This window comes from Herpailurus yagouaroundi, unplaced genomic scaffold (assembly GCF_014898765.1).
Source record: "Herpailurus yagouaroundi ecotype Mexico unplaced genomic scaffold, PumYag 196, whole genome shotgun sequence".
NCBI classification, from domain to species: domain Eukaryota; kingdom Metazoa; phylum Chordata; class Mammalia; order Carnivora; family Felidae; genus Herpailurus; species Herpailurus yagouaroundi.
The window spans coordinates 3,582,012-3,605,964 of NW_024412427.1; the positions used below are offsets into that span (position 1 = coordinate 3,582,012).

Here is a 23,953-nt window from a genome sequence, read left to right on the forward strand (position 1 = left end):
ATATAGTGTATATACATACACACACACACACATATATATATATATACACATTGTATATATATTGTATATATATGCCGCATTTTCTTTATCCATTCATCCATCGATGAATATTTGGGCTCTGTCCATACTTTGGCTATTGTTGATAGTGCTGCTATAAACATGGGGGTGGATATGTCCCTTCGAAACAGCACACCTGTATCCCTTGGATAAATGCCTAGTAGTGCAATTGCTGGGTCGTAGGGTAGTTCTATTTTTAGTTTTTTGAGAAACCTCCATACTGTTTTCCAGAGTAGCTGCACCAGCTTGCATTCCCACCAACAATTCAAAAGAAATCCTCTTTCTCCGTATCCTCGCCATATGGTGTTGCCTGAGTTGTTAATGTTAGCCATTCTGACAGGTGTAAGGTGGTATCTCATTGGGGTTTTGATTTGTATTTCCCTGATGATGAGTGATGTTGAGCATTTTTTCATGTGTCGGTGGGCCATCTGGATGTCTTCTTTGGAGAAGTGTCTATTCATGTCTTTTGCCCATTTCTTCACTGGATTATTTGTTTTTTGGGTGTTGAGTTTGATAAGTTCTTTGTAGATTTTGGATACTCTTTATCTGATATGTCATTTGCAAATATCTTCTCCCATTCTGTCAGTTGCCTTTTAGTTTTGCTGATTGTTTACTTTGCTGTGCAGAAGAAGCTTTTTATTTTGATGAGGTCCCAGTAGTTCATTTTTTAAAAAAAAGATTTAAAGTTTATTTCTTTATTCTGAAGGAGAGAGAGAGAGAGAGAGAGAGAGAGAGAGAGAGAGAGAGAATGATAAAGAGGAAGGAGCAGAAAGAGAAAGAGAATCTTAAGCAGGCTGTGCACTCCCAGCATGGAGCCCAGCATGGAGCCTGACACAGGGCTTGAACCCATGAATCCTGAGATTATGACCCCCATGAACTATGAGACCATGACCTGAGCTGAAATTAAGAGTGGGACAGATGAACAGATGCTTAACCAACTGAGCCACGCAGGTGCCCCTGGGTTGTTTCTACACTCTGGCTATTATGAATATCGCTGCGATGACGGTTCCTATACAAGTTTTATAAGGACACATATTTTCAGTTCTCTTTAGTATAGACCTGGGGATGGAACTACTGGATCAGCTGATAACTTTGTTTACCATTTGGGGCAACTGCTAGACCACTTTCCAAAGTGGGTGCACCAGTTTACAACCCTATCTCCAGAAGCTCTATTTTGGCCTTTTGGTTGAAATGCAGATGCTGACAATTTATTGAGCTTCAAACCCGATTTGGTCCCAAGTCTCAGAGGAACATTCAGATAGAATTACAGGATTGAATTTAGCATGGCCAGGAAAGACCTGCTGTGATCTATGATGTTGCACCTTAAATGTCCTGTAACCAAATTTAAAATACGGTACAGTCTGGGATTTGAGTTCTTGAGGAAGAGCTGCCATCTAGCACAGGAAGAACAGTTTAGGACAGTGCCTATCTTGCTTTGAGTTCCTTTTGGCTGAGACAAGGATTTGAGTGCAAGTCATTTCCTTGGGAGGTGACCCCAGGAAGCATCTGGTAAAGCATGAAGAAAGTGAGACAGGGAGGGGCAGGAAGTCAGTAAGGGGTGTATCATGGAGCAGGTTGCCACTGTGAGCAACCAGACCTCATTTCAGCCAGGGACCTCTGGGATCCAGTGTAGAACATGGCTTTGAGTTCTCTCCGTGGAGAAACAGAAAAGCTGGAGCATTTATCCACCAATCCCTGGTCTGCCAGTTGGTTGAGGGCTACTTCCAGGGATGTGAACTCCTTAGGACTCTGGTTTGTCTTGCCTGTACCCACAGCCACGGGAGGTGAGTTGCAGGGCTGGCCCTAAGCAGACCATGGTGTGTGGAGGTCCACGGGCAGGGAACTGCCAGCATCAGCCATGGGGCCAATCCAAACTGTCAGCTGAGTAACTCTCCAGTGGCCATCTCTAACTAACCACATTTAAAAGGTTCGATCAATGTTGTGTAAGGGTATCTCTGTTGACTTAAAGGAATCAAAAGTAGGAGAAATAAAATATTTTCTTAAACCCTCCCCCGAGGTAGAAAGCACAAAGCTTCTAGAATGTGGGAAATGGCTGATATATATTTAAAAAAAAATTGAAGTTAGAGGCTGTTCTTTAAGAAAGAAAAGAATGGGGCAATTGAAAAGCATTTGCTGAAGTAATCAGAGCTGAGAGGCAGGAATAGAAATGGAAATCAGAATCTGTCTTGAGACAATTTAGTGGGATAATCAAGGGCTAGGAATTGTGCCAGTTCCCCACAGATCAAAACCACTGGGTTCCACAGAGCCCTGAGTACATGTTTATGTTCAGGCCCAGTGGAAGAAAGGGCCTGTGTGCCAGCAGCTTCCAAATCCACTGGAGACCTGAGTCACCTGGGGCATGTAAGAAAATTACACGTCTGGGGTCTTTCCAAAGCAGGGCCCGGGAATCTGTATTTTAACAAGTTCCCTGGGTGACTGTGGTTCAGATTGGGGGACCTCTGACAGGAGACAGTCTTATTATAGATAAAGTTCCAGACATTTTTGGGAACTGACAGGAAAATGGACAATCTACTGTGCTTCCTTCTCAGCCTTCCCCAACGCCCTGCTTACGTTTCACTGGCTCACGCTTTGTAGCTAGCCCAACCTGTCAGCAGAAAGAGTTAGGGGTCCCAGGAAAAATAAAAGACAAAGCTTTCAAGACATACAAAAAGTCGTTTTAGGTCTCTGCCCATCTTGTGATCCATGCCCAAAGCACATTTCTTACAGAAATTCCTGGGATATGTTGAGATTGCATAAAAATAGACCCCAGTAGATAATGATTTTAGGGGAACAAAAGAATATAAGAGCCACTATCAGGCCAGGAGAGAGCCTAATCATATCAGGGGCAATGAATCAGAGGTAAAGCTTCTAGTGCTGGTTCAGAAGTAAAGACTGACCTGAAGCATGTTCTATCTTTGCAGGATCTAAGCCCCCTTGAGTATTCAGACACCGACCAACTAAAGCCGGAGAATTGACAATATTGACCGTTGCTGGCCTTCATGACTTTGACCTGAACTCTGTCCCCTTAAAACGACTTTTGCCCCAATTCCATGCTGGATTCCCCATTGGGCAAGCTGATTCATGAACAGGTATGCCTCCTTACCTTAAAACTTCCCCAGTTTTGTTGCTCAAGGAGACACTGCTTTGGGAGATATCTCTGGTGTTCTCCTTTACCTGTTGCTAGTAAAACCCTTGCTTTTCCTATTCTGTGGCTTGGTCGTTTTCTTTTGGCTTGACACCCACTAAAAGGCAAACTTAGTTTTGGGTAACAAACCTTTAGTTCCATCCTTGGCTGAAGTGTCCGGCAGGAATGTCTGTGGGGTAGGATTTTCACCCCTGGGAACTGGGAACCTCAGACGGCATGGTCCTTTCTGTAAAGCATGGCCCCAGATGAACAATCAGACTGTCAAGTTAGTTAAAAAGGGTACATAGGGGTTTTCTTGACCGAGTCTCTCTAAAAATATGAAAGGCTGTGAAAACTTCTCACTCCCCACCAAACTTTTCTTAGTCAGTGTTATGGGTTGAATCATTCCCAAAATTCATGTTGAAGTCCTGTCCCCCAGTACCTCAGAATGTGACCTTATTTGGGATAGGGTCTTGAGAGAAGTAATTTGGTTGTCGAAAACAGAAAAACGAGCCCCAAATGGAGTCATTTGCCACCCCACCCCATGACAGCAAACTGAGACTTAAATATTAGCGTGTCAACAGATCCTAGGAATGTTTTAGGGGTCAATCTGAAACTTCCTCATCAACACCAGTAAGGTCATCTGCAAAACAACAACCCTGGCTCCCTTCTGTGAGAATAGATGGAGTCCTGGTCTGATTCCTTCTTTTATTTTGCTAGTAACCTCCTTGCCCCACCCTCCTTCCCTTGAAAACCTTCCATTTTGCACAACCCAGACCTCTCTGCTCGCTAGGCGGGATGCTGCCTGCCTCATGAACTGCTTAATAAAGCCAATTAGATCTTCAAAGGGACTTGTTTGAATTAAAAAACATTTTTTTATTATTTATTTTTTAAAGTTTATTTATTTTGAGAGAGAGAAAGAGAGAGAGAGGGAGGCAGAATGAGAGGGAGACAGAGAATCCGGAGCAGGTTCTACACTGTCAGCACAGAAACCGACTTAGGACTAGAACTCACGAACTGTGAGATCATGACCTGAGCCGAAATCAAGAGTCAGACACTTAACTGACTGAGCCACCCAGGCCCCCCTGAATTTTGTTTCTTAACCCAGTGAAAATGAAGTCTTTAGGGTGGGTCCTAATCCAGTATGCCCCATGTCCTTATGGAGACAGGTCATGTGAATTTAGGGCGGCCATGCACAGACCAAGGAGAGAGGTCTGGAACAGATCTCTTCTTCACAGCCTCAGGAGACCCCAAGCCTGCCACTACCTTATTTCAGGTTCCACCCTCACCCTTCCAGCTAATTACCCTTCTTCCTTGAAGCCTCTGTTAATGTGGTTCCTAAGGGGTCACCAGGTTAGATTTTTGGCTGTATGCTTTCTTCATGTCCTGAGCTCTGTCCCTGTAGCAGCTACACATTTGTAATTAATAATTTGTGTAACGATTTATGGAGTGTCTTATCTAGAATGTAAACTCTATGGGGGAAGGGATTTTTGTTCTCTTTGTTCACTTCTGTTTCCCCAGCACCTGGAACTGTGCCCAGTACATAGTGGTGGGTTTTCTATGGGTATTTGTTGGCTGAACAAATGAATAGCACGGAATCGCCAGAAGGGCATGGACCAGGTCTGTCTTGTTCACTCCTGTTTCTCCAGCACCCAGAGTAGGTCCTGGCATAGAATAAAGCCTGTGACTGTCAGGGGAAGGTGAAGAAGAAGGTGACGGGGAGGGAGGACATCAGGCACAGCTCGCCTGGGTTGGGAGTCTAGAGAGCTCTTGGCTCCATGGGGACACCCTCCTACTAACAGACCAGTGTGATGTTAAGGGTGATGGGTCCACCCAGGGGACTGCTTGAGTCCAAGAAAGGAGGATGCCTGGTGGGATGTAAGAGAGGGTGTGGTTGAAATGGATGGTGGGGAGAGCTTAGGAGTCAGTGTTAGAGCTGGAGAAAAGGCTGCTGAAGAGGCATTTTTTTTCAGGTTCCCCGGGTCCTGCTGGCTTGAGGGCCACGTGAGGAATGCCCTCCAAAGCTCACCCCCAGCATGTGAGCTCAGGAACAGCACAGCCTTTGGCTTGTTGGGCTGCATTGTTCACCATGGCCTGTATTGTGTTGGGGTTCCCCTGGTGTCCCCAGACTGGGTTTTTCTCATGGGCTGAAAGATCATGTGTGGATGAGGCTTCCACTTGGGAAAACAAGTTCCTGCTCTTCTAGTTTCCAGAAAGGTAGGATTTATTCCGGAGGTTGTCCAGCAGGCAGACCCTGTTATTTAGAGAGCCCCCCACTGGGCCGGCCCTACCAAAGGAACCGGTCCTCTGACTGTGTTCCACGGGTATCTCTGTGCATTTCAGGGTACTTTGACACCTTGTCAGACTGTTTGCATTTGGAATACAAAACAGTCAGGTATGTTTCCAAGGAAGAGGGTGGGGGACACATACACAGGCATGGCTGGTCCCCAGATTGGAGCTGGAGCAGAGAAGGAGCCTGGATGACATGCCTGCGAGAGACCACCCGTCTCAGGGCCCCTGGATGTGGTTCCTCAAGCAAAGATTCCTTGGGCGTCATGGACCATCTGCCTCCTCCTATGGATGTCTTCAGCATCATCTCTCTCCCTCTCCCGCAGCAAGAGGGCTTGATCAAGGTATCTTTGATTGAATTAGTAGCTCCTGAAGCACAGTGTAAGATAAAATTAGGGACACAGTGTAAATGAGAACACGAAAAGATTTACTATATTAGATGTTCATTGTGGTAACGTGGAAATGTGACGGGATAACTTATGGGGATTGCTCTGGGCTTTGTTGATGCTGCTATAGTGGGGTCAGAAAGTGCAATCTGCTTTGGTTTTCAGTGTTTTCTTCCTGTCCACCCCCCCTTTCCAGGTGGGTGTCTTCTTGCCTCCCCTGGAGGGAACTGGAGCCTCTCAGGTGAGCCTGCAAGGAAGGCACAAATGCTTCCCTCACCTTTGCTCTCATGCTCCATCGCTCCATCAGCCCTTTAGGGCAGGCTCACAGTGATCCCAACCTCTCTGTGCGTCAGTTTCTTCATCTATAAAATGGGGACAATTTTACAGATTGTAAAATTGTGAGAAAATGAGTTAACATTTGATCCTTCTCTTCAGTTATATATTTATATACATACATTTATTTCCAGGAATTGGCTCAGGTGATTGCAGAGGCTGGCACATCTGACATTTGGGGGGCAGGGGATCAGGCTGGGGACTCAGGCAGGAGCCCATGCCACAGTCTTGAGGCAGAATGTCTTCATCCCAGAGAAACCTCAGTTTTGCTCTGAAGGCCTTTCAATTGATTAGATGAAGCAGGCCCACTCACATCATGGAGGATGATCTCCTTTACTTAAAGTAAAGGATTCTGCCTGAGTGTAGATGTTAACCACATCTACGAAACACCTCCACAGCAACATCTAGATTAGTGGTTGATTAAATAAACTGGGTGCTGTAGCCAAGCCAAGCTGACATATAAATGCTGTCCCTCCAATTTTATTAGGGCATGACATCCCTAACCCAGCTAACTGGCCCCTTGCATGCAGGCCGCAGTGACCAGCTAGGTCTGACCTCTGGGGAAGCTTCCTGCTCACACTCTCTGCCTCTCCCTCCATTCCTGACCCCCTGCATGGCTCTTGTTTTTCTTATTCCACCCCCTCCCCACCATGGATAGTGGAATTTGGGGGTGTCTTTTGGGTTCTTGAGGTGGCAGAAGGGAGAAGATGAAAGAAAGAGTCTGGTTGCATAAAGGCAGCTTGCTTCTCCTTCTTTCCTGTTGACCCTGGTTATTAAAGAGAAAAAAAAGCCAGCATCACCCACTGCCAGGGTGCGTCTTATGCCAGTACTCATATGGCTTTCCAAACTCATTAAGCTGAAAGTGTCTCTGTCTCTTTTGCAGTCTTGAATTATATTAACCAGCCCCCTTTTGTTGCCCTTAGCTCTAATTTATTTTCCTTGATCATGATAGATGGGGGAGGGAGAGGCTCCCCTATCCTGATGGCTGGTGACTGTCACCCAGCCTGGAGTTTGGTTGGAAAATCAGGTAGTGACATGCGTTTCTCAATCAGTTAGAAAGTGTGTGTCCTACCTCCCTCCCCACGGGCTTCTGACTCTTTAGCAGAAATCTCCTTATTATATGCAGCTTGTCACAGTCTCCCCAGTTGTAAAAGTTTATTTTAAAACTGCGTATGCCACATAATATTTACAGATGAAATTATATACTGTTTGGGATTCGCTTCAAAATAATGTAGGAGGGGGAGGTGGGTGGGATACAGTTGAAACCAGATCAGCCATAAATCAATAATTGTTCAAGCTGGGTGGTGGGCATATGGGGGCTCATTATATTTTCTGTATACTGCTGAACATGTTTACAATTTTCCATAGCGAAAAAATTAAAGAGGAAAAGATTTTTCTAAAAAAACCCCACATTACTAAACAAAATCCTTAAGTATGTTTTCAAATAGTGTTCCTCAAGAATATACTCAAGGTTCCACAGATGTTTGATTAAAATTTCATTTTTAAATATATTCTTAACTCTTTAATACTTGAATAACAGGATGTGGAAATACAGAGCTGGGGTTGACAAACGCTGTGAAGTGCCACATAGTAAACGTTTTTGGCTTTAAGGGCTACATAGGCTGCTGTTGGAGTGCAAAAGCAGCCACAGGCACTATGCAAATGAATGTGCACAGATGTGTTCCAATAAAACTTTATTTGTGAACACCGGAATTTGAATTTTCTGTAATTTTCACATTTCACTAGTCTTCTTTGGACTAAAAGAAAAAATCATTAAAAAATAAAAAAAAAAACATTCTAAGCTGGTGGGACTTACAAAAATAAATGGCAGGCTGGATTTGGCTTATGTCACATAGTTTGCAGACCATGCTATAGATGATAGTTTAACACACTGGAGATGACCAACAGGTAATTTGGCCTTCCAGGATCAGTTTGTTTCCTCGAACAACCCGGGGAATAAAACTTCTGTCATCTGTGGGCGCATTAAAAAAACAAAACAAAACAAAACCAAAACAAAACAAAACAAAACACCCAAGCCAAGTACTGCATATGTTGGTTGAAACAGAACCAAATAATTACCATGTGACAAAAGAATAGGAATAAAAGTCCCTTTCTTTATTGTTCAACTCTGGTGTACTACCCACAGGTAACAGCTGGGGTCCCTGTCCTCTATGATCTGAAGACACACCAGCCCATCCTTCTTCCTCCCCAGATGGCTGGACTACATCTGCTTTGAGGATCAAGCAGGAGACAGATAAGCTGCCAGTTCCCCAAATGCAGAGTTGTACACTTTACGTCTTGAGAATCAGACCTCCCACTGGCGGGAGCGCTTGCCCTTAACTGATACGTCAAGTAAGAAGGGAATGGTTGTATGTCTGAGCTGAACTGACAGGTGTCAATGTTTCATGATACCTCTGAGTAGGATCCCATGAGGGAACTGTGGGCAAACCTTTCTTCCTGCCTCAACTTCCCAAGTCCCTCTGGCCCCATTTGGGTCCCCAGCTGCTGGGGGGTAAGTTATCTGGTCAGTCTACAGGTTTGATGTCTCCTATGTTTTGTTTTGTTTTCTCTCTACTTTTCCTTTTGATTTTCTGAGAGTGGACACTGATTTAACTCTCAGCTTCCTCTTTTTTCCTTAGGGAATCAAACCAGGTTATTTTTGTTCATGAGATGGTGAAATACACTGAAAGTAGTGAGGGGGGAAAGGCGTGAGAGAGAAAACGCCCGCTGCTTCCACTGGGATCCTTGCTGGCTGTTCCTGAGTTTTCCATGGAAAGCACTTGGATACTCAGAACAAAGGGTAAGCTGCATTATTCTTTTAGAACCAAGAGGGAGGAACCTTGGGGATTAGCTGGTCCAAACCTATCCATTTACAGATAGGGAAGCCAAGGCTCCCAGGGGTGGAAGGCAGGAAATAGGGAGTGGTGCATGAATGGGGGAGAGATACGGTTTGGGAAGGATGAGCAGGCAAGGGGCCTGAGGAGGGTGGGAGGTGCTGCAGGGTGTTTGCCACATGAGAGATGAGGGGGAGGAGGCCATGCCAAGATGGTCCTAGAATGCCCAGCTTGAGATGTGGCCTCCTCTTGGGGATTAAAGGCTGCTGGAAGGTTTAGGTGGAGGGTGTTGGGTTGTGTTATGCTTCAGAAAGGTCTCTGTGTGGAGGAGGGATGCACTCCAGAAGCTGGAGGCTGGAGGTCCTGGAGGAGGATAAGAAGGCTGGGCAGCAGATGTGGATGGCCGGTTGCGGGGGGTGGGGGGAGGAGAAGACATGGCAGCTTGGGGAAAGGTGGAGCCAGGGCAGGGGGCTCCTGTCTGGATGGGGAGATAAACCCATCTGAAGGGTGGCATGAAAGAATCTGGAGGGGGAGAGACTAAGGAGAGAGCTGCCCTGGTGGAGTGAGACCTTGGAGGTGGTGACCCAGGGCCTGGTGAGGAGCAGGGGAAGGCCGAGGTGGCAGGTGGCAGCTTTGACAACTGGGACCCCAGTCTACAAAGGCTGACCTGTGACACCCCTGTTCACGGTTGAGGTTCTGATGTCACACACTCCTGACCATAGAGGCATCAGCCACTGAGAGGACAAGCCAGACGGGTGATCTCTGGACCCACGGCTTCTGGCTCACTCTCCTGGCTCTGGGAAGAAGGTAGAATCAAGCTGGTGCTGGTTACTGTTCTGTGTTGGTTAATGTGAGAAAGTGGAGAACCTAATGACCAAAATGAAAAAAAAAAACTGCTCCGTGGGTGTCTGGAAGCATGCTCTCAACATCCCTGCGTTTAATCTGACGTCTTTGGCCGGGTTCCCTATGTGACATGAAGTGCCGTATTTATTTCAGACCCTTTCCAATTTCTGACAATTAGTTTCTTGGCCATTAAGCTGGGCTGGAGCAGGAATACTTTAATGTGCTTATTTATATCTCATTGGTTACATAAGTCCCCTCGTAAGTAAGCGCCATGATCCCCAAAAGTGTCAGCGTGAAAGCTTCAATGGACTCATCAATCTCTCAGCCTGTCTTCCTGGAAGGTCAGCCTTGAGGCAAATTGCAGCTTTGTCACCACTGATCTGATGGCCCATCCACCACTTTTGCCTGATTTTTGAGCACTAGGACCTTAGAACCAATTCGAGGGGGGAGGTGGGGGCAGGAGGGACACGTGGAGAGTCACCAGAGCCTGGTCCTTCAGAGAGCTGGGGCCCACAGCCATGGGGCTGAGACACAGACAGGCTGGGGGCAGATGAGTGGCAGTTGCGGGAAGATCTTACACAGGGAGGGACATGGTCAGGCTTCCCCGAGGAAGACCATTTCGGCTGTATGGTGCAAGGTGCATGGAATGGAGGGCAGGCGGCAGTCCTGCTGAGCGTGACTGGCTCCAAACCCCCATGAGAGCCAGCTGAGACCAGCTTCATAATTTCTGAGCCCACTTCAAAGTGAAAAAGAGAAGCATCTTATTCAAAGTTTGAGGACAATGGAATATCATTCAGCCATATAAAGGAATGAAATACCAATGCGTGCCACCACATGGATGGACCTCAAAAGCGTTACACTAAGTAAAAAAAAGCTAGACACAAAGGGTCACACATTGTATGATTTCATTCATATGAAATATCCAGAAAAGGTAAATCCATAGAGACAGAAAGTAGGTCAGTGGTTGCCTGGGGCTGGGGGCTGTGAGATGTGAGGGGTGACTTAATGGGAAGGGGGTTTGCAATTGGGCTGATGGAACCGTTTTGGAGCTAGAGAGAGGTAGTGGGGACGCACTAAATGCTACTGAATGGTGCACTTTAAAATAGTTAATTTTATGTTCTGTGAATTTTACCTCAATAAAAAAATGTATTCACTGGGATTGGGATGTAGACATAATTTGGGGGACTTCTAGAGTGATATTGTGTTTTTTTTCTTAGCATTTTGTTTTTAGAGAGAGAGAGAGAACAAGCAGGGGAGGGGGAGAGAGAGAGAGAGAGAGAGAGAGAGAGACCCTCAAGTAGACTTCACGCTGAACGTGGCTCAACCTCACGACCCTGAGATCATGAATTGAGCCAAAATCAAGAGTCAGACATTTAACTGAATAAGTCACCCAGGCGCCCCAAGTGATGTTGTACTTCTGATCCAATAGACACACAGCCAAATTCTTCCAAAAGACTTAATTTCTTGATAGGGCCCAGAAGTTCTTTTACACTTTTTAGGTAAACTGTCTTGCTGTTGTGTGTGTGTGTGTGTGTGTGTGTGTGTATGAAGATCTGTTGATTTACAGTAGTAGCTACTATGAATATATACTAAGTAGCTTGGACATTTTGGATGGATGTCATGAATTCCGTGCCAGAATTTTGTGTCATTAGCTACTCTAAATTCATCCAGTGTGGAAAGAGAGAGGCTGGTGTTATAGCAGCCTGAAGGACCACAAGGGCAGTCTGTGAGCTAAATTATGTAGTCTCAGTCTCTTATCTGATACATCACAGGGATTCGGGAGTTACAGGAAAACTTCCCTAAGTGCCCTGATGATCTTCCAGCCCGAATGAAATACTTGGAGTGAAAGGAGGTCGCTACTGGTGGCAGCAGATTACTCCAAGGCTGAACATTTCAATGCCTAGAATGTTTTTATTTTCCTGTACCTGAAAGATACCTCTCTTTGGTTTATACCCACGGGTCCAATGTTTTCTCTGGGGCACACTGGTTACCTTTCTGCTGGGAAGTGATGATAGGAATCCCATCCCCTTCTTCTGAAAGCTAAATATCCCTTGTTATCTTGTAAGCTTCTTCATGGGCCGGTCATCCTTCCTGGACACACACTGCCAGGGAAATGTGCTCACATCCATGCTCTGACCTGGTGACCTAATCTCTTGCCCCCATCCAAATGCCCTCATCTTCCCCTCTACTCAGTCTCCTTCTCGGGGTGCTGCCCCCTCTTCTTTAGGCCATTTTACACAGAGGCCCTTCTTCTGATTCTTTACTCCATGGTGGGGCTTGTTGGTCTCCTAGGAAAATAAAACCCTGCCCTGTACGAGGCACCCTGACCTTGCTGACTCTGAAAGAGGAAGGGTCAGGGATGGGCTGAATTATGCCCCCTGCCCCCAATTTATATGTTGAAGTTATAACCCCCAGGACCTCAGAATGTGACTGTGTTTGGAGATGGTACCTTTAAAGTGGTAATTAAGGTAAAATGAGGTCATATGGTGGGCCTTAATCCCCTAGGACTGGTCCTTAAAGGATTAAGACATAGCAGGGGCGCCTGGGTGGCTCAGTGGGTTAAGTGTCCGACTTCAGCTCAGGTTATGATCTCATGGTTCATGGGTTCCAGCCCTGCATTGGGGTCTGTGTTGACAGCTCAGAGCTTGGAGCCTGCTTTGGACTCTGTATCTCCCTCTCGCTCTGCCCCTTCCCTGTTCACGCTCTCTCTCTCTCTCTCTCTCTCTCTCTCTCTCTCTCTCTCAAAAATAAATAAACATTAAAAAAGAAGAGATTAGGACATAGATATGCACACACATGGAGGAAAGACCATGTGAGGACACAGGGAGAAGGAGGCCATCCGCAAGCCAAGGAGAGAGGCCTCAGCAGAAATCAACTTTGCTGACACCTTGATCTTGGACTCCTAGTCTCCAAACCGGGAGGAATTCACTTTCTGCTGTTTGGGCCATCCTGTCTGTGCCAGCCCCAGCAAACTAGTTATCAGAACCTCCCAAACTGGCCTCTTCTCCTTCTCAGAGGGGTCACTCTCTGCACGAGCCCCACCCCCCACCTTCCCAGGAAAGAGAAGGTGATTTCTTCTTTTTTCTTTAATGTTTATTTCTTTTTGAGAGAGAGAGACACACACACACACAGAGTGCAATCAGGGGAGGGGCAGAGAAAGAGGAATCTGAAACAGGCTGCAGGCTCTCAGCTTGAACCCACAAGCCATGAGATCATGACCTGAGCCGAGGTTGGACTCTTAACTGGCTGAGCCACCCAGGTGCCCCAAGAGAAGGTGACTTCTCACTGAAGCAGAGAAAACCCTGATCCCAGAAACAGAAGCATAGTCTAAGTTCCTAGCAGGCTGCCCACTGGATAAGTCACGGCAAAGCTTTGGCAGTGTTGTTTGCTTCTCCAGGAATCTGAAGCCTAATTTTAGTGTCTTGTTTATAGAGTCTCTCAACCCCTCTTTGGACTGTGGGGTTATGGTCCCTGGGTGCCCAAAGTGGCAGGTCTGACCTAACTGCTAGATTCTGATGGAAATTGGATTTAATAAGGCTACCAGCCGGGGCATTCTGGTAAACAACACAGATTTGGCCAGACTCTAGGAATGCTTCCAGATGCTTGGGAAGTTGGTTCCCAGACATCACTCCCCATCAGCACTGGACGGTGAGTCTGCGTGGGACCTGACCTCCAGAATGCAGCTGGAAGGAGGTACCTGGGGTGGGTTTCAAGCACTGGTAGCTTGGAGTTCCCACCCAAGCAGAGTAGTAGCCACATAGGGTCTCGTATATGCCCTCGGGGGGGTCATCTCTCTGAGGTGCAGTGTTCTGAAGCTCTTATTAGCTGGATGCCTGGGCTACATTAAGAGCAGAACAAAGTGCATCTCTCTGTGGCTTCAGTCTAGATGGTGTCTCAAGCCAGGCATTGATTATAGAAGTTGAGAAAGGCCAGTGCAGAAAGCAAACCCAGCCCTCTGATTGGCTGTGCTAAGTCACCGGGAGCAGACAAGATGGAAGGATGGGAGGTGGGGTCTAGAAGCCAGGGTCCCAGGTTGGACCCTTATTACTGACAGCCAGCTTCCTTCCATGCTCAGTGCTGTAGGGCAAAACTAAATGTCTGGGTTATGGGGCCTGTTTTCTTAAAGGAGCAAAGGGCAGATGTATTAATGTCTGTTTGTGCCAAATGCAAGAGGTAGGAAAGAAAGTGAGGGATTCAAATAGCCGGGGGTGGGGATGTTTGACCTAGCTGGGGCTGGGAGATTTAGGAGGAGACAGGAGGGTCAGCAATGTGCCCATAACGGAGCGTCTCCATCACTCGCCCCTCAGGCTGAAGCACAGCACTGAGCCCACTTTGGGCAGCACTGAGTATTAATGAATGGGGGGGGGGGCCTGACATTCTGTGCATGTGGAGGCTACCTGAGCTGACACCACTAACCCAGATGAGTTTTGTGGCTGCTGCTGTTGTCATCCTTGGGGCGCATTAATTAAAATTAAGGCACAGTGTGGTGTGCTGTGTTTACATCTGGTGAAACTGGGAGGCTTTGCCTGGCCTGACTGCAGGTTCCCCTTTCCACTCTGATTCCACAGTTAAGGTACCCTTGCTGAGCAACCCTCCTTCTCAAGGGGATCGGGTGCAGTTCCCTCTTATCCCTGAATAGCAGGTTTCAATTCCCTGCCAGATCGTGGGGTTGTTCAAGGAAGCCAATCACATCCTCTCGTGGGAACCAAGGGTCACCTCACTCTCTTGATAATACAGGCCTGCCACCCACAGCCCTTGGTGGCGCACTCTGTTCTGGCATAAGATGCCCATGTGGCCTTGTGTGACATGCAGTGTCCTCCTCACCTGGGCCGTATGTGTGATCAACACATTGCCGTCAAGCGTATCTGTCCAGTGTCGAGTGTGGTAAATTAGCCATCCATCCCCATGACCCTAGGGCAGGAATATCTCTCCCACCAATGGAGTGGTTGAGGCATACTGTCTCCCCAGCCATGCCTAACAGCTGTCATGTTAGGCTCTCTGGAGAATGGAACTTGTCTTGGTTTAATTCAATTAAACCTTAGAGCTGCTCAGACCAAGTTCCCCTTGGGCTGGGCCAGAGGGCACCACTTAGGGTCAAGCCTTCATGCTTTCACCTCTGAGGTTAGTCCCTGCTCCTTCCCTTGATCCAGGGCCCAACACCAAGCACCCCCTGAGCTCTGCTAACAGTCCATGGGCCGTCCTCCTTTTCTTTTCTCCTCCGAGGCACTGATAAAATAAGACTGCTGGTGGCTGTCTTGGTGTGCCAGCATTCCCATAGTGCAGATGCTTTTTGTCTAGATGCGTGAATGACTGAATGAGCAAGGAGTAATAATGGTGTAATAGGGAATTTGGCTTACCGCTTCCTGGGGGTGTGTATTAGTTGTGATGAAAGGCACAGCACAGCAGGTGCTACTGGTACTCCGCCCACATCCCCTACACTCGCATGCTGGTGGCTTCCTATGGCAAGATACTGCAACTCCGCCTGAGGGTTTTCTCTGGTTGCAGATACTTGCTGGTGCATGGGGCATGTTGAAATACCAGGGAAATTAACCCCTGGGAGCAGCACTCAACCGATGATACATAGAAACTGGCGGGTAGAAGTTCAGCTCTCTCACCCCTTGGGAGGAGTAACTCTAAGGTATGTTCTATGTCTGCATCGAACAATAGAAATATAATGTGAGCCATAATTGTGAGCCACCTATGTTCTTTTAAGGCAAAAAGAAATTATCACATAAGATCAGTTTTAATACTATATTTTAACCCAATATATTCAAAATGTTGTCCCCTGAATACATAAATAATACAAAAATCATCAATGAGATATTTTACTTTTTTTAAATACTAGGTCTTCAAAATCTGGTGTGTATTTTATAGTTACTCTATATCTCGATTTGAACTAGCCACACTTCAAGTCCTCAATAGCTCCACGTGGCTTGTGGCTCCCATCTTGGCCAGCATGTTCCCTATCATCTTCTTTAAGCAAAAATCTTTAAGCCAAAATTCCCCACGGTGGTAACCTGTTCCTTCCTTTCCCTAAATTATTTCCCCACTCTCCAGCTAGAGGTTCCTAAAAGCACTTTCAGAATCAGGGTCTGCTTTGGGTGATCCCTTCCTAAGATAGACAGTCATGACACCAAGCATGCTCCGGAGAGTAGCACCAGGACTCCTGGGTGAAAATATCAAGAGAGTTATTTGAGCAGCACCAGGGCCATTCATTCATTCATTCATTCATTCAAAATTATGTATTGAGCTCCTTCTATGTGCATTGCACTGTGCTGGCCACTGTCCAAAAGGGGAATGGGTATGAAGCTTCCTACTACAAGGGGAGTTCAGGAAGATTCAGACTGGCTTCTTGCTGGAGCAGCTCCACAAGGACTTTATGAATCAGACTAGGATTTTGATCACGTGCTGTCTGGCATCCTTTCCAGCCTATAGGCACTGCCTTCCATGATTCATCTGTGCCTCTGAGAAGCTTCTCACGTTGTTAATTGCCTGTCTTCCATGGCATGCTGCTCCCTAAAGCTGCAAATCAAGGTTTTTGTGACATTTCTTCTCTAGCAGTGACTTGTGATTAGGTTGTTGTTCCTAAAAAAGGTTCATCCCTCATCATCTTTGCAATTTCCCTTTGATTTTCTTGTTTGGCAAATTGCGGTTCTCCAGATAAAGACTGGGTTCAGAGCCTATTCACTTTCCCCCTTCATTACTCAGCTGGAAAACACACCTAAGCCTCCTGTTGGTGGAAGGGACCTCAAGACCATCTGGTTCAATGTTTTCATTTCAGAGATTGGGGGACTGAGGGCTGGAAGGGGGAAATTACTTGCCTAAAGCCCTGTGGTGCAACAGCAGTGCAGCTGGTATAGAAGGGAAGTGCCTGAGGTCTCTGTGGTCTCTTCCCAGCTCTTGGCCTCAGCCATCCTAACTGCCATCCATGGGGCTGGCCCAGCCCAGGCCAACACTGTGTATTGGCATGCATCACTGGCTGGGAGGCTGAATGCGACCCAGGAAGGATCTAGGATTGTTCCTGATGGGGGAGAAGGATGTTAGTCCTGAATTTCCCTGAAGCTTTTGGAGGAGGCCACACAGTAGTTAGGACTTGAATCAGGTTTCTAGCTCCTCCTCTGATGGCTGTGTGACTCTAACTGGGTCTCCTGGCATCTCAGGGGATCAGTTTCTACTTCTGCAAAGTGGTAACGGTGACCACAATTAACTGTTATCACAGTTTGATAAATCCTTGTCCTGGCCTGCAAGGTATGGCCCCTGCTGAACTCAATGATTCTCTCTCATGCCATGCTGCCCTTTGGTCTCAGGACTCAAGCCTCTTGGACTTTTTCTCAGTCCTCCAAGCAAGCTGGAATTTTCCTGCCACTGGGCTTTTGTCTATACTATTTCTCCTGCTATCAGTGCTCTTTGTACCTTCTCTTTAACTGCTTGTCTACTTAATGGTTGCTGATCCTTCAGATCTTAACTCAAGAATGACCTCAGAGAATACTTCCTGGACCCCCAGATGATTCTGGGCTCCCTGTTACATCACCATGCATCTCTCTCTCTCAGTGCACCTGTCTCAGTGCTTCCTTACACTCTCATTGGTGGGATTATCTGATTTTTGTCTGTCTCATGCACTAGTCTGTAAGCTCCATGAGGATATTCTTGGCACTGAGCATCAGGCCTAGCAGATAGAAGCTGCACAGTAGATATTTTACTGAGGTTTAAATGTTAAAATCCTTTTGAAATATAATTGTTCATCTAATCCTTTGAGTTACCTTGTAAGGGAGGTATTATTATTGTACCTTGTGGCAGAGACAGTATTGCTTACTAAAGATCCATTTGTTTTCTTATATTTCTTGGTTTCTTTGGAATTAGGCAGAGCCAGGTGACTAGTTCTGGCCAATAAAATATGAGTGGGAGTAATGCATGTCACTTCTGAGGTAGTTAGAAGCCTGCTCTAATTTAGTTCTTCTCCTGCCATATGAATATAGATGCCTGTGTTTCAGATGGTTCAGCTACAAGAGGGTACAGACTCTCAGTCTGTGTGATTGTGTTGAGCAGAATTCTTCACAGGCTCACCTTGGATATTATGAACAAGAAATAAGTTGTTGTAGTATAAAGGCATTGAGTTTTGAGCCTTGTTTGTTACGCAGCATAGCTCAATTTATCCTGACTAATACACTCCCATTTTTCAGGTAAGAAAACTGAGCCCCAGAGAGGGGTAGTGACATGCTCAAAGTCAATGGAGTTATGGCCAGAGCTGGGATTCCACTCCTGGTGGTCTCATGGGTTCATGTGGACAAAGGTAAAAGTAGACTAAAAACTGTAAACTACAGTGTGAAAGATGAGCTTGCTAAGGTGTTTTTCCAAAGGTCTGGTCTAGGGGAAACAGGCTCCACATTGCAGGGGGTGGAGGTAAAGATACAGAGATGCCACCATGGGCCTGCTGGTCTGGAGAATCTTGTGCTACCCTCCAAGTCTGAGGCTCTTGCCTCATCGAGACTAGTGGGTGGCATTTGGTGGCTATGAACATTGTGGGTGAACATTGCCCTACTTCCCAGTCCTCCCTTTTGTCCCCATCGTGGGGCTCTTTTGTCCTAAATGCCATAAGACCTATGTTTTTGGGGGTCAATTAGGTCAACTCTTTACTAGCCATTGTGTCTCCTGGACCACATGCTCAGCCAGGGGTCACCCAATCTATGTGGGAGCACATTCTGCATTTTCCAAACCAGACTAGAGATTAGTCAGACTGCCCAGACTAGACTTCACATCTCCTTTGTTCTCCATCCCAGCCTCATTCCCAGCTGTCACAACACAGATGCAGATCCAACCAAAAGCCTCTCAAAAGAATTGAAGTGCATTCTAGGCAGAGGAAATAGCTTGAGCCAAGGCAGGAGGTTTCAGAGAACTTAGTGTAGCAGAGACAACAGTTATGAATGAGTATTTTTAAGTTTCCCTGATTCTATGGTAAGAATTCTGGCCTTCTTGGTCACCTGCTGAGCTCACCTTTGTTGTTCAGAATCCAGGTAAAGTAGGAAATGGGCAGAAGGCACTAATGCTGTCAGATGGTTGAGATGGTTTACGTGGTGAAGAGCTAATATGGGAATACATGGAGGGGTAAGAAATAGAAAAGCCTCATGGCTGGGAGGTTGAGAGTGAGGAGAGAGGGTGAATTTTGGGGGAGATGCTATGTGAGAGATTGAAAGCAGCAGTGAGAGGAGGTTTTAAAGACGCTTATTGTGTGTTAATGCATGTCTCCCTTTGAAATTCTTGGAGATGCTGAGCAAATATTTGAATACTTTAAATTACTTTTTGGTTCCTGGATTGTTTCTTTCAATAGAACATTATGTTGAGACTGGACCACATAATCCACATCCATACTTGGGTTACATGACGTCAGGATCATGGTTGGGGATGATAATCAGGGCAGAGAATATAAATATGTGAAGCTGTAGGGGATGATAAGGATCTTCAGAGCAGTGACAAGTTCATTTGTATTCCCTAGGGCATCTAGGTCACCCAAGTCCTGCCTGCTGCTGTGTTCTTCACCTAGTGACTGTATGTGGGAGTAATAGTAATAATATTTGCTCACATTTACCATGAATTTACCATATACCTGGAACATTTCTAAGGGCTTTACCTATATTATCTCCGTAATCCTCACAGCTACCCATTGAAGCAGGTATTATTATCATCTGCATCTTATAAATGAAGGAATTGAGGCATGGAAAGGGTACATGATTTACCCAAGGTTATGCCACTTGGAATTGATGGAGCCTGTATTTGAATTCAGGTAGTTTAACTCTTAATAACTATGATAAGGTTCAAAGCAGTTGTTTTTAAAGGGTGGAAGGCTTTGGAAATCTCTGCAACATTTTTCTTATACTTTTTTCTCTTTCTTCCTTTCCCCTCCTCTCTCTCTTTTGTGAAGGACTTACCATAGAATTATGTGAATTTATTGGATTTATAATATGGTTTACAGAGGCAACAGTTTTAGTTAAAGAAAATTGGCTTCCTTTTCAAAATGTCATGTTTCTCATTTTCTCTCAGCATCTTGGGCTTTTTTCAAGCTCCCCTCAGCTCCTAAGTCATTCAGAAGCATGCTTCACAATTAGAATGCTAGAAACCCTCAACCAGCCAATTTAGGTTTTGTGATTTGTTCAATAGGACACTTAAAATAAACCCAGGAGTTGATTGTGAAGGCGAGGAATGAGTGGGAGTTAGAAGGAAGAGGCAAAGAAGCAAATGTGAGGTAGTTGGGTGTCCACAGGGATGAGGGGCTCCATTCTCCACCCATAAATGATTCAACCATCTGTTTACATGCCCTTCCAAAGGTACACACATCTTAATTTATCCATCCTTCCATCCCTCCTCCGTCCATCCATCTTTCCATTCATCTATTCAGTTATCCAACCAGATCCCTGTGTATCCATCATCCATCCATCTTAGCTTTTGGCTCATCCTGTAGTGCCTCAGTGCAGTGATGCTCACACTAGTTCTCAGGAATCCATCTGGAATGGCTGACCCACTACCATTTGTTGAACATCCTCTGCATACTGAGAATTGTCCTAGAGAGTTTATAATCATAAAGGTGTGTTTGTGTTCCCAACATTCCCAACAACTCTACAGAAGTGAAGCTCAGAGGAGTTAAATATTTTTTTCCAAGATCACACAGTTAATGAGAATCAAAATAGAAACAGAGAAAGTGAAGGGGGAGGGCTGGGAACTGGCACAAGGTTTGCTTCTAACATGGGATAGAGTCTTGGGGGACTGACTTACAGAAGATAGAGGGGCAGAAAGTTCAGTCAGGTGGGGTATGCACTAGTGTTCAGGGGTATATCAGTCACCTATAGCTGCATAACAAACCACCTCCAAATTCTCACCTCTATCTCCCAGGAAATTTTAAGGATTTTGGAGGTTACCTCCTAGGAGCCAGGAACAAAGGCCAGAATCTCTCCTTGGGCAAGGCTTAATTCTTTACCTCATGATTTTATTTTTTTTTATGTTAATTTATTTTTATTATTTTTTTTTCAACGTTTATTTATTTTTGGGACAGAGAGAGACAGAGCATGAACGGGGGAGGGTCAGAGAGAGAGGGAGACACAGAATCGGAAACAGGCTCCAGGCTCCGAGCCATCAGCCCAGAGCCTGATGCGGGGCTCGAACTCCTGGACCGCGAGATCGTGACCTGGCTGAAGTCGGACGCTTAACCGACTGCGCCACCCAGGCGCTCCTGTTAATTTATTTTTTAGAAAGAGAGACAGAACATGAGCGGGGGAGGAACAGAAAGAGAGGGAGACACAGAATCTGAAGTAAGCTCCAGGCCCTGAGCTGTCAGCACAGAGCCCAATGCGGGGCTCCAACTCACAAACCGTGAGATCATGGCCTGAGCCACCCAAGTACCCCAGTTCTTTACCACATGAGATTAAAGTTTGAGAAGTGTTGTTTAGGAAGAGGGGTGGAAGAGAGGTGGAATCTTGTTGCTTTTATCCTTGGACATCTTATCCTTTGAGTAAGCTCAGAACAAGATGGCATCTTAACAGCTTCTCTGTCCATGGTTGTTAAATTAAAAATTTTTCCCCTCGTGCCCCTTTTTCTCCCCCTCCACAGCAGAGTTCCTAGACTTGTTCTTCCCTATGGATCCCTCCCCACCAATAGCCAGGTGAAGCCTATGGATCTCTGCTCAATATAAAGGTTTTAAATGCGTAACAAATACATAGGAATCCAAAGAAAACCAATTATATTGAAAGATAGTTATACAAATGTTAAGAAAAACAATTTTGTGATATCTTGGTAAGTGTGCTTCTTTATTAATGCTTTAACTATCAACCTAGAGGAGAATTTAAAATAGTGTTGAATGTGGGGGCGCCCGGGTGGCTCAGCTGGTTAAGTGACCTTCTTTGGCAGGTCATGATCTCACAGTTTGTGGGTTTGAGCCCCACATCGGGCTCTGTGCTGAACGCTTGCTCGGAGTCTGGAGCCTGCTTCAGATTCTGTGTCTCCTTCTCTCTCTGCCCCTCCCCCGCTTGTGCTCTGTCTCACAAAAATAAATAAATGATAAAAAAAATTTGTAAGTAGTGTTGAATGTAAATATTTCAAAATATATGACATATATAGCAACTGTTAGGTGATATGAAAAAAATCCATGGGTTTAAATGGTGAAAGCCCAGGTCTTTCTTCTTCTTTTTTTAAAATGTTTATTCATTTTTGACAGAGATAGAGAGAGTGTGAGCAGGAGAGGGGCAGAGAGAGAGGGAGACACAGAATCCAAAGCAGCTCCAGGCTCCACGCTGTCAGCACAGAGCCCGATGCGGGGCTCGAACCCATGAGCTATGAGATCATGACCTGGGCCGAAGCCAGGCGTTTAACCGGCTGAGCCACCCAGGCGCCCCTTGTCCTTCTAATACTAATGTGGTTTGTTGCCTATATTCATAATGGAAGAAAATACTAAGTTTCAGTGGGAAAAAAGAGTAATTTTTTTCCTGCCTAAGTTCAAAGATCACTGAATTCTTTCCATAGACCTGTCCAATCCAGGCAAAGAAACTCTGCTTTGAAGTCTCGCATGATATGAACTTATTTTTAACTGGATACTGAATGAAAATTCAATTTGTTTTGAGAAATTTTTGAGAAGTTTGCAAGAGTCATTGAGATAATTGGAGGCACCCTGGAGCTGCACGAAACTTAAACTGGGACTTGGTGTACTGGTGGCTGATGGATTGATGGATAAGTGGGAGGGAGGCTGTTGATGGCCTATAATCCCCTCTTCTGGAAAGTTATAGTGTGTGGCATGGCTCACAGGTGGGCATGATTTTCCTATTATCAGTAATGACATTTAAATTTATTCAACCCAAAAGCACTGGCCCAGTGCCAGGTGAGGGTAGAAGAAAAATAAATGAAAATTAAGAAAAGCTGAAAGAAAACCAACTGTGCACAGCCTTTGGGGAATCCATTTGCAGCCACCCAGAGTCAGTGAGTCCATCTGGATAAAGCCAACATTTCCACACTTTTCAAGACAGAAAAAGAATGGACGAGACCCAAGAGCAAGACTCATGTTTGAAGAAAAGGCATTTCCAGCGTGACCCACAAAGATTTGATTATGCTAATCACTTTTTGCATAATTTTCACTCGCACTGTCAAGCTTCCACTCACAGAAGGGTTTTCCTCTATGTTCCGTTTTAAGGGATGTGAAGGCAGACGTTGGCTGTCGGACGCGTGCCAATGCTGTCAGAGCAGAGCATTTCCTTAGCAACTTGGGGGCCAGGAACCCTTTCATAGTTTTATGTAATTGGCACCAGCCCCTGTCCTGCAGGTGACAGACAGGCTCTAGTGTGGATCCCCCTGGGGATCCAGTCAGGATAGAAGCCTAGTGGTGAGGTTGGGGAACATTCTTATCCAGGCCACTTGAATTGTCAGAAGTTGGACAATGTAGAGGTGAGAGGGAGAGACCTTCCTCTCTCTGCTTAGGCCAACCTGCTGCTTCAAAGTCCGCCTGACAGCCTGCAAACTAACATTTGAGTCACCAGAGCCTTCCTGAAAATCCACGGGACGGAAGCAGGGAACCCTCTAGGGGCACTCAGCCAATGGGCACTGCCCTGGTGTAGGGCTGAGCCCAGCACACAGAGCCCCAGGAAGAGATGTTATCAGTGCTGGAGGGAAACTGAAGGTGCATGTTACCCTTCGAAGGTTGGGTTGCTCCTTAGATGCACTGTGTCCAAGATGGGACTTGACACCATGAATAGTCCATCAGCACATCCTACTAATTTCATCTAATTATGTTTGAAATCTGTCCACTTCTCTCCATTTCTACTACCCTCTCCCTAATCCCTGCCACCATCATCCCTCTCCAAGAGTCTAGGATCTAAGTAACTGTAATGAACTCATCACTGATCTATGTCTCACTGTGTCCATTTTGCTGATTTTCCTGTGAACTTTTATAAGCAAAGGAGAGAAAATGCATTGTTGGGTAGCTACTAAGGTTTAATTCTTTAATTAATCCATTCATTTAATATTTGTTGAGTATCTTTGATGTCCTGCAAGCTCTGTTTGGGGCCTGTCAGGCTGGGATGTGTGGTCACATTATCTCTGGTGGCACTGAGTGTTAA

At 45.8% G+C, this 23,953-nt stretch overlaps 1 long non-coding RNA gene across 5 annotated transcripts in view; it reads left to right on the forward strand.

Moving 5' to 3' along the window:
* Positions 1 to 23,953, forward strand: part of LOC121012175 (uncharacterized) — a 135,403-nt gene that overhangs the window by 88,901 nt on the left and 22,549 nt on the right. For 4 of the 5 annotated variants that reach the window (XR_005781986.1, XR_005781984.1, XR_005781987.1 and 1 more), the window contains 6 exons: positions 2,979 to 3,146; positions 5,633 to 5,814; positions 8,402 to 8,541; positions 8,829 to 8,989; positions 9,717 to 9,830; positions 15,372 to 15,504. This is a non-coding gene — a long non-coding RNA (uncharacterized LOC121012175). The remainder of the gene's footprint in view (positions 1 to 2,978; positions 3,147 to 5,632; positions 5,815 to 8,401; positions 8,542 to 8,828; positions 8,990 to 9,716; positions 9,831 to 15,371; positions 15,505 to 23,953) is intronic. The other variant, XR_005781985.1, reaches the window with a different exon arrangement.